Source organism: Ranitomeya variabilis, chromosome 1, assembly GCF_051348905.1.
Source record: "Ranitomeya variabilis isolate aRanVar5 chromosome 1, aRanVar5.hap1, whole genome shotgun sequence".
Classification (NCBI taxonomy): Eukaryota; Metazoa; Chordata; class Amphibia; order Anura; family Dendrobatidae; genus Ranitomeya; species Ranitomeya variabilis.
The window spans coordinates 952,793,767-952,802,966 of NC_135232.1; the positions used below are offsets into that span (position 1 = coordinate 952,793,767).

Consider the following 9,200-nt stretch of genomic DNA (forward strand, 5'->3'; position numbering starts at 1 on the left):
CCGAAGGCCATTTTGAATACTTTGTGATGCCCTTCGGGTTCTCTAATGCTCCATCTGTTTTTCAGTCCTTCATGCACGACATCTTCCGGACTTATCTTGATAAGTTCATGATTGTATATTTGGATGACATTTTGATATTTTCCGATGATTGGGAGTCTCATGTGGAGCAGGTCAGGATGGTATTTCAGATCCTTCGTGATAATGCTTTGTTTGTGAAGGGGTCTAAGTGTCTCTGGAGTGCAGAAGGTTTCTTTTTTGGGCTTCATTTTTTCTCCCTCAACTATTGAGATGGATCCGGTTAAGGTTCAGGCCATTCATGATTGGATTCAGCCCACATCCATGAAGAGCCTTCAGAAATTTTTGGGCTTTGCTAATTTTTATCGCCGTTTCATTGCTAACTTCTCCAGTGTGGTTAAACCTTTGACCGATTTGACGAAGAAAGGCGCTAATGTGACGAATTGGTCTTCTGCGGCTGTCTCTGCCTTTCAGGAGCTTAAACGCCGATTTACTTCGGCCCCGGTGTTGCGTCAACCGGACATTTCTCTTCCGTTTCAGGTTGAGGTTGACGCTTCTGAGATTGGGGCAGGGGCCGTTTTGTCTCAGAGGAATTCTGATGGTTCCTTGATGAAACCGTGTGCCTTCTTTTCCCGTAAGTTTTCGCCTGCTGAATGCAATTATGATGTCGGCAATCGAGAGTTGGTGGCTATGAAGTGGGCGTTTGAGGAGTGGCGACATTGGCTTGAGGGAGTTAAGCACCGTATTGTGGTCTTGACCGATCATAAAAATCTGATTTACCTCGAGTCTGCCAAGCGGCTGAATCCTAGACAGGCTCAATGGTCCCTTTTCTTTTCCCGTTTTGATTTTGTGGTCTCGTATCTTCCGGGTTCTAAGAATATTAAGGCTGATGCCCTCTCTAGGAGTTTTTTGCCTGATTCTCCTGAGGTCCTTGAACCGGTCGGCATTCTGAAAGAAGGGGTGGTCCTTTCTGCCATTTCCCCTGATTTACGATGGGTTCTTCAGGAATTCCAGGCTGACAAACCTGACCGCTGTCCAGTGGGGAAACTGTTTGTTTCTGATAGATGGACTAGTAGAGTGATTTCTGAGGTTCATTGTTCTGTGTTGGCTGGCCATCCTGGTATTTTTGGTACCAGAGATTTGGTTGGTAGGTCCTTTTGGTGGCCTTCTTTGACGCGGGATGTGCGTTCTTTTGTGCAGTCCTGTGGGACTTGTGCGCGGGTTGCTTTTGCCTTTGCCGGTCCCTGAGAGGCCCTGGACGCATATTTCTATGGATTTTATTTCAGATCTTCCGGTTTCCCAGAGGATGTCTGTTATCTGGGTGGTTTGTGACCGGTTCTCTAAGATGGTCCATTTGGTGCCTTTGCCTAAATTGCCTTCCTCTTCTGATTTGGTTCCGTTGTTTTTTCAGCATGTGGTTCGTTTGCATGGTATTCCGGAGAATATTGTATCTGACAGAGGCTCACAGTTTGTTTCTAGATTTTGGCGAGCCTTTTGTGCTAGGTTGGGCATTGATTTGTCTTTTTCCTCCGCATTTCATCCTCAGACAAATGGCCAGACCGAGCGAACTAATCAGACTTTGGAAACTTATTTGAGATGCTTTGTGTCTGCTGATCAGGATGATTGGGTTTCTTTCTTGCCATTGGCCGAGTTTGCCCCTAATAATCGGGCTAGTTCGGCTACCTTGGTTTCACCCTTCTTTTGTAATTTTGGTTTTCATCCTCGTCTTTCTTCAGGGCAGGTTGAGCCTTCCGACTGTCCTGGTGTGGATTCTGTGGTTGACAGGTTGCAGCAGATTTGGGCTCATGTGGAGGACAATTTGGTGTTGTCTCAGGAGGAGGCTCAGCTCTTTGCTAACCGTCGTCGGCGTGTTGGTTCCCGGCTTCGGGTTGGGGATTTGGTCTGGTTGTCTTCCCGTCATGTTCCTATGAATGTTTCTTCCCCTAAGTTTAAGCCTCGGTTTATTGGTCCTTATAGGATTTCTGAGATTATCAATCCGGTCTCTTTTCGTTTGGCCCTTCCGGCCTCTTTTGCCATCCATAATGTTTTCCATAGATCCTTTTTGCGGAAATATGTGGTGCCCGTTGTTCCCTCTGTTGATCCTCCTGCCCCTGTGTTGGTTGATGGGGAGTTGGAGTATGTGGTTGAGAAGATTTTGGATTCTCGTTTTTCGAGGCGGAAGCTTCAGTATGTTGTCAAATGGAAGGGTTATGGCCAGGAGGATAATTCTTGGGTTTTTGCCTCTGATGTCCATGCTGCTGATTTGGTCCGTGCCTTTCATCTGGCTCGTCCTGATCGCCCTGGGGGCTCTGGTGAGGGTTCAGTGACCCCTCTTCAAGGGGGGGGTACTGTTGTGAATTCTATTCTTGGGCTCCCTCCGGTGGTTGTTTGTGATAGTGCAGTTGTCTCTGGGTTGTAATCCGGGCAGGTGTTTCTGCTGATTGCAGCTCTATTCGGTATTTAGGTGTGCTGGATTCATTAGTCAGTGCCAGTTGTCCATTGTTCTTGGAGGGTTTACATCCCTGTCTGGTTCCTTCTGCTCTGCTGCCAATTCAGCCAAGATAAGTGTCTTGTTTATTTTCCTGCAGCACACATGTAGTGTGCTTTTCAGTTCAGAACAATTTATTGTTTTGTCTTGTCCAGCTTAGACTTGTTTGGATTTTTTCAGTCATGCTGGATTCTCTGGAGATGCAGATATACATTCTATGTCTTTAGTTAGATGTGGAATTTTTGTATTTTCTGCTGTGGATATTTTCAGAGTTTTAATACTGACCGCTTAGTACTCTGTCCTATCCTTTACTATTTAGCTAAAAGTGCCTCTTTTGCTAAATCCTGTTTTCAGCCTGTGTGTGTCTTTACTCTTATATTCACCGTCAATATTTGTGGGGGGCTGCCTATCCTTTGGGGTTTCTGCTCTGAGGCAAGATAGAATTCCTATTTCCATCTATAGGGTTATGTAGTCCTCCGGCTGTGTCGAGGTGTCTAGGATGTGTTAGGTACACCCCACGGCTACTTCTAGTTGCGGTGTCAGTTTAGGGTTGCGGTCTGTACAGGTACCACCTTCTCCAGAGAAGGTCTCATGCGGCTCCAATGCCACCGGATCATAACAATTTGCGCAGTAATGGCTTTCTTCTGGCAATTCGACCATGCAGCCCATTTTTCTTCAAGTGCCTCCTTATTGTGCATCTTGAAACAGCCATACTGCTAGTTTTCAGAGAGTCCAGCATTTCAGCTGATGTTATTTGTGGATTTTTCTTTGCATCCCTAACAATTTTCCTGGCAGTTGTGGACAAAACTTTTGTTGTTCTACCTGACCGTGGTTTTGTTTTTACAGAGCCCCTGATTTTCCCTTTGTTACATCACAGTTTGAGCACTGCTGACTGGCATTATCAGTTCCTTGGATATCTTTTTGTATCCCTTTCCTGTTTTATGCAGTTCAACTACCCTTTCCCGTAAATCCATTGACAATTCTTTTGTTTTCCCCATGACTCACAATCCAGAAACGTCAGTGGCAGGAGGAAAGATGCAAGAGTCTGTCTTGATCCCAGAAACTCACTCAGCTTTTATGCACACACACTGATTACGAGCAAACAGGTCACAGGTGAGGATGTTACCTTTAGTAGCCATTCTGTTATGATCCGGTGACCTTGGAGCCACATGAGAGACTTTCTCAGGAGTAGGTGGTACCTGTACTGACCGCAAACCCTAAACTAACACCGCAACTAGAAGTAGCCGTGGGATGTACCTAACACGTCCTAGACACCTCGACACAGCCGGAGGACTAAATACCCCTATAGATGGAAATGGGAATTCTATCTTGCCTCAGAGCAGAACCCCAGAGGATAGGCAGCCCCCCAGAAATATTGACTGTGAGTATAAGAGGAAAAAACACACGCAGGCAGAAAAACAGGATTTAGCAAAAGAGGCACTTCTAGCTAAACAGAAAAGGATAGGACAGAATTCTAAGCGGTCAGTATTAAAATCCTAAAAATATCCACAGCAGAAAATACAAATATACTACATCTAACTAAAGACATAGAAAGTATATCTGCATCTCCTGAGAATCCAGCATGACTGAAAAATCCAAACAAAGTCTAAGCTGGACAAAAACACAATGAATTGCACTGAATTGCAAAGCATACTGCATGTGTGCACAGAGACAAAAAACCAGACACTTATCTTAGCTGAATTGGCAGCAGGGCATGAGGAGCCAGAGAGAGATGCAATCCCTCCAAGTAGAATGGACAACTGGCGAGGACTCATGGATCCTGCACACCTAAATACCTAATAGAGCTGAAATCAGCAGAAACACCTGCCCAGGATTACAACCCCAAGACAACTGCACTACCACCAACAACCACCGGAGGGAGCCCAAGAGCAGAATTCACAACACCATTCAAACCCATTTGTGTCAACTTCTGTGCATGTTATCAGGACAAAATCACCAGGGTATGTGAACTTTTGGTCAGGGTCGTTTGGATGTTTGGGTTGCCATTATGATTTAAAAAGAGAAAACACAGTAGTTTGACAATAAATGGCTTCACTCAACCACTAACCATGAGTGGAGAAAAAAAATTGGCAAAATTTAAAGCAAAAATTGAACCGGGGTATGTAAACTTGTAAGCACAACTGTATGATGTAAACTTACTTCATATGCCAGCTCCCTGATTTTGAGTAGGCTGGCACACCAAACCCACATCTTTCCCCACACATGGTGGCTGATTTAATCAGCCATCATGTGCCTCTAATAGAATCGAGTGGTGTGGGGCTCTGCCTGGACTTGTTAGACTGTTAAATCCTGCTGTCAATCTCTGACAGTGGCATTAAACACAAGCTGACAAGGGTGCGTGTCATTCTACAATCTCTTAGGCTTGCCTATGACGTGATTGCAGGGTGCCGATGGGTTGCCATGACAACCAAGGGTCTGCTGAAGACCCTCATACCTGTTATTGTAAACCTTCTGTGAAAGCCAGTTTGTGGCTGGCATTCATAGGAGATTACAATTTTCAGTATACATAGCAGTGCTCAAGCGATCAGATGATTGCAGCTTCAAGTCCTCTAAGGGGACTAACAAATCAAATAAAAGTGAAAAAAGTTCAAATCCCCCTCCTTTTGCCCCATTGAAAATGAAACCATAAAAGTACACCTCAGTGCTAATGCTAACCACTGTGAATGGGCATTTGGGCACTGGAACTTGACAATGGAGCACTAGAAGGTGGCCTGCTTTAATGGATAACCTTTTTTACATCATGTGGGAAGTTGGGTATAATTCTGTAAGCGAAAAGTACAATTCCCAGTTATGCAAGTTATAGGGGAGTATTTGTGGTCACCTACCTGTTACCCTTTGCAGGAATTTATCAATTGTATTTCATGAAAATCTTTCTTCTTTTTTTTTTTTTAAGGTTGGCATGGAAATGTGTGGACCAACAATAATGAAAAGGATTTAAAAAGAAGTGGCCAAATCTTTTTTTGAGTCTGTTTTATGTGTGGATAATATAACATCAAATGAAAAAATATTTCCTTTTTTACATGTGCATAAAATGTATCCAAGAAATGTTGTTATATTGGTGGACTATTTGTTAGTTCAAAAACTTTAACCTTTACATTAGATCTATTAAATAGTCCGACCGTGATCCTCTGTCATTACAAATGTCTGAAACAGATAAGTAAGCTCAAAGATCTCTTTAATAATTAAAATACTTTGGTCTGTATTCCCCAAAGTCCAAGAACTAAAATGACTTTAGATAATGTAATTGCAGCTGATTTTATAATTTAGTGCGCTCAGAAAACCTCAGTGCAACTTGTCATTCAAAGACATATGCATAATACTGAAATTTGCAACCTAGATTTCTTAGGTTTTTTCTGACTTTGTATTGTATGTAAAATATTGTTATTCAGAGTCAGATTTGTTTTAAAGTTGTTTGCGACAAATTCCAAATTGGTCTAACTGTCATATTTGGAGTCAGGAATTAATTTCTCCTCTAATATGGGGCAATTATCATCTGTCTCTTGGGCAGACACACCGCATGTGCAGCCGGTGCAGCTGCACCGGGGACCGGAGGTGGACAGCCAGATTACTCTCATGTGCGACGGGCAGGGATGGCAGTGGAGCAGAGCTGCACTGATCCGTCCTGCTTCCTGCCTGTGCTTCCTTCAGATACAGCAGCGCAGCTGGATGACGTCACCATTCAGCACGTGGCTGTGCCAGAGAGAAATCTGCCGGCGATACAGATGCTGAGGCTGCCGGGGAACGTGTGGAGAGGTGGAGGTGAGTGGTGCTGTGTGTTTGTCTGTCTGTGTGTGGATGTGTGTGTGTGGCTGGTGTGGTTGCGGTGAACATGAAGAGAGGTGACTGTTGTGTGTGTGTAGAGGGCATTGATGGAGTGATGGAGAGTATGTGTGTGTAGAGGGCAATGATGGGGTGATGGAGAGGAGGCAATGATGTTGGAGGTGGTGGAAAGAGCAATGATGGGGTAGTGGGGGAGGAGGCAATGATGGACGTGGTGGAAAGGGCAATGATGGGGTGGTGGGGAGAAGGCAATGATGAAGGTGGTGGAAATGGCAATCACAGGGGGTGGTGGGGGAGAATACAATGATTGAGATGGTGGAAAGGGCAATAATGGGGTTGGTGGGGGAGATGGCAATGATGGAGGTAGTTGAAAGGGCAATGATGGGGGTGGTGGGGAGAAAACAATGATAGAGGTGGTGGAAAGGCAATTATGGGGGTGGTGGGGGAGAAGGTAATGATGATAGTGGTGGAAAGGAGAATGATGGGTGTTGTGGGGGAGAAGACAATGGTGATGGAGGAGGGCAATGTTTGGGATGGTGGAGAGGGCAATGATTGGGGTGGTGCAGAGGGCAAAGATGGAGGTGGTCGACAGGTCAATGATGGGGGTGGTGGAGAAGGTGATGATGGAGGTAATGGAGAGGGCAATGATGGAGGTGGGGAGAGGACAATGATGGAATGCATGGGAGAGGACAATTAGGGGTGTGGGGGATTGGGATGGCAGGAAGGGGGACTTATTATGACTTACGAATAGAGTGAGGTGGAGGAAGATGTTAGATATGGATGTAAAATTAATTGGGTGGTGGAGGAGGGTGCTAAGCCCCTGATGGCATCCTCCCCCATCTCACAATTCATTGTGATGTTATCGGGGACTTAAAATTTATTGGAGAGTGGGAGAGGAGGCGATAAGGTGCATAGGACACTTTGTAATGAACTGAAAGGTGGGAAAAGATGCTGTCAGGGACTTGTAATGAATTGGGAGATGGCAGAGGATGCTCAGTACCTGATGGCATCTTCTCCCACCCTCAAATTCATTATGATGCTATCAAGTACTTATAGTGAATGATGGGGACACAAAACAGGACTAAGGCTATGTGCACATGTTCGGGACTTGCAGAAAAAATTCTGCTGCATATCCTAATGTGTTGGCAAGGAGAAAGTTGCGTAAAATACATTTTTTTTTCCCACATTTTTGCCATGCTTTTGTTAGGTATTTTTCCCCATTAGTACAGGTAAACTATGCTGCAAGAATTGAGATGATGCAGATTTTAATCTGCTGCAAATCTGCAAGGAAAAAATAAGCAGCATGTATATGAGACTTTAGGTATCTCGTTCACTTCGCTTGTACTGTAAAACCTTGCATATATTCCTTGTGCACATAGCCTCACAGGTAATTGAGCAGAGTCACAGACTCAATATTTTATATTTTGGGGCAGCAGAGATTATAGTTAATGGGGGACACAGTGCTGCTTATCACTTTATACAGTATTTTTAATGGTGCATGGCTAATAGTTTATTAATGGTGGGGTACGTATCTGTATTCAGGGGGAGACACATGTATGTATACAATGTATGTGAACTTGTTATTTTCAGTGCTGCTAAGATCATGACAAGATGAGTTATGGCTGGGAGAAGTCGACATGAAGGTCTGACCAGGTGGAGAAGAAACAGGAGAAAGCGTCTCAAATCAGACTACACATCAGCGGTAAGTGCCTGGATGTAGATATTATTCTGCATCTGCACTGTGTAACTTGGAGTGATAATGTTATCTGTAAAATGCCTTATTCTACATTCTCACATTGGTGTGAAATATCTGTGTGCTTCCAGGTTTTTTTATTGGATGGCACACGGGCTTGTAGAGTTTTAAAGGTTTATTCACACATACATGAAATTCACGGATCTGAGAATGAGATTCGTGAGGGTCAGAGAATGTTATTGGAGCGCCCCCAGACGCAGGGCTGCGGGGTACTCGGTACCGGGCCTCTCTGTCTCAGTTCTGGGGTTGTCACGGTGGCTAGACCCGGCCCGTGACCCTGCTAAGGGGAGTCCAATGAAAGTTGTAAGTGGTGGTGCGTGGTGCAGGTCGCGATGAATAACGAGGACACAGGGTTGCAGTCTCTTTACCTCTTTACTGAAGGCTTCAAGGTCCTCAATCCAGAGTATGGTTAACAGGGCTGCAAGAGACCGGCCGGTCCGATGGCACCTCCAGAGTTCCCTTTGCAGGTGGAAATCTGTGCCTACCTTCTAGTGCCTGTGTGTTGTAGTACTTCCCTGCTGAGCACCACGGGATAGTCCTCACAACTGTTGTGTCTGTTTCTGATGTTCTTCTCCGTCCCCCAGATGATATGGAAAGGACGCACCCGTATGACGGGAAGGCCTGGAGTTCTTCCAGGACCCTAGCGTCGCCCCTCTCCCACAGTTGCCCCCTATGTCTTCTTAGGTGATTTTGGTGAGACAGCCAACCTAAAATCAACTGTCCTGCCTCTGTTTGAAGTATTGCTTGGAGCCTAATACTTCCTCGGCGTTCTGGCCACCGGCTACGCGCCTCAATAGGATGTTGCCTCGATCTTACAGCATGACTCCTACTGGTGTTATCTCCTTTTTGCTTTGATCTCGTTTCTCACTCTCCACAATAAACCTCGCTTCTTGTCCTTTCTTGAGATACTGCCGCGATGTAGTGCAGGCGCGGTTCCTTAACGTTCTTTCCTGTTCGCTAGGCCTCTGTCAGGATCCCATCCCTGACAGGAACCCCCCTGAATCTTCCCCTGCAACACCCTCTGCCACAGGATGTTGCTTGGTTCCAACCCAGTCAGCTTTCTCCCCAACTTTCTTTCTAACCCCCAGTTTTACCAGATTGTGAGGAGTGGCCTAATACATAGCGCCCTTAGCTCCCCCTGGA

At 45.3% G+C, this 9,200-nt stretch overlaps 1 protein-coding gene across 1 annotated transcript in view; it reads left to right on the forward strand.

Annotated features, from left to right (window-relative positions):
* LOC143791853 (uncharacterized) overlaps positions 1–5,953 on the forward strand; it is a 239,405-nt gene extending 233,452 nt beyond the window's left edge. The window contains exon 19 of the mRNA XM_077279269.1: positions 5,418–5,953. The gene's annotated coding sequence lies outside the window, so the exon portion shown is untranslated. The remainder of the gene's footprint in view (positions 1–5,417) is intronic.
* The last annotated feature ends 3,247 nt before the right edge of the window (positions 5,954–9,200 follow it).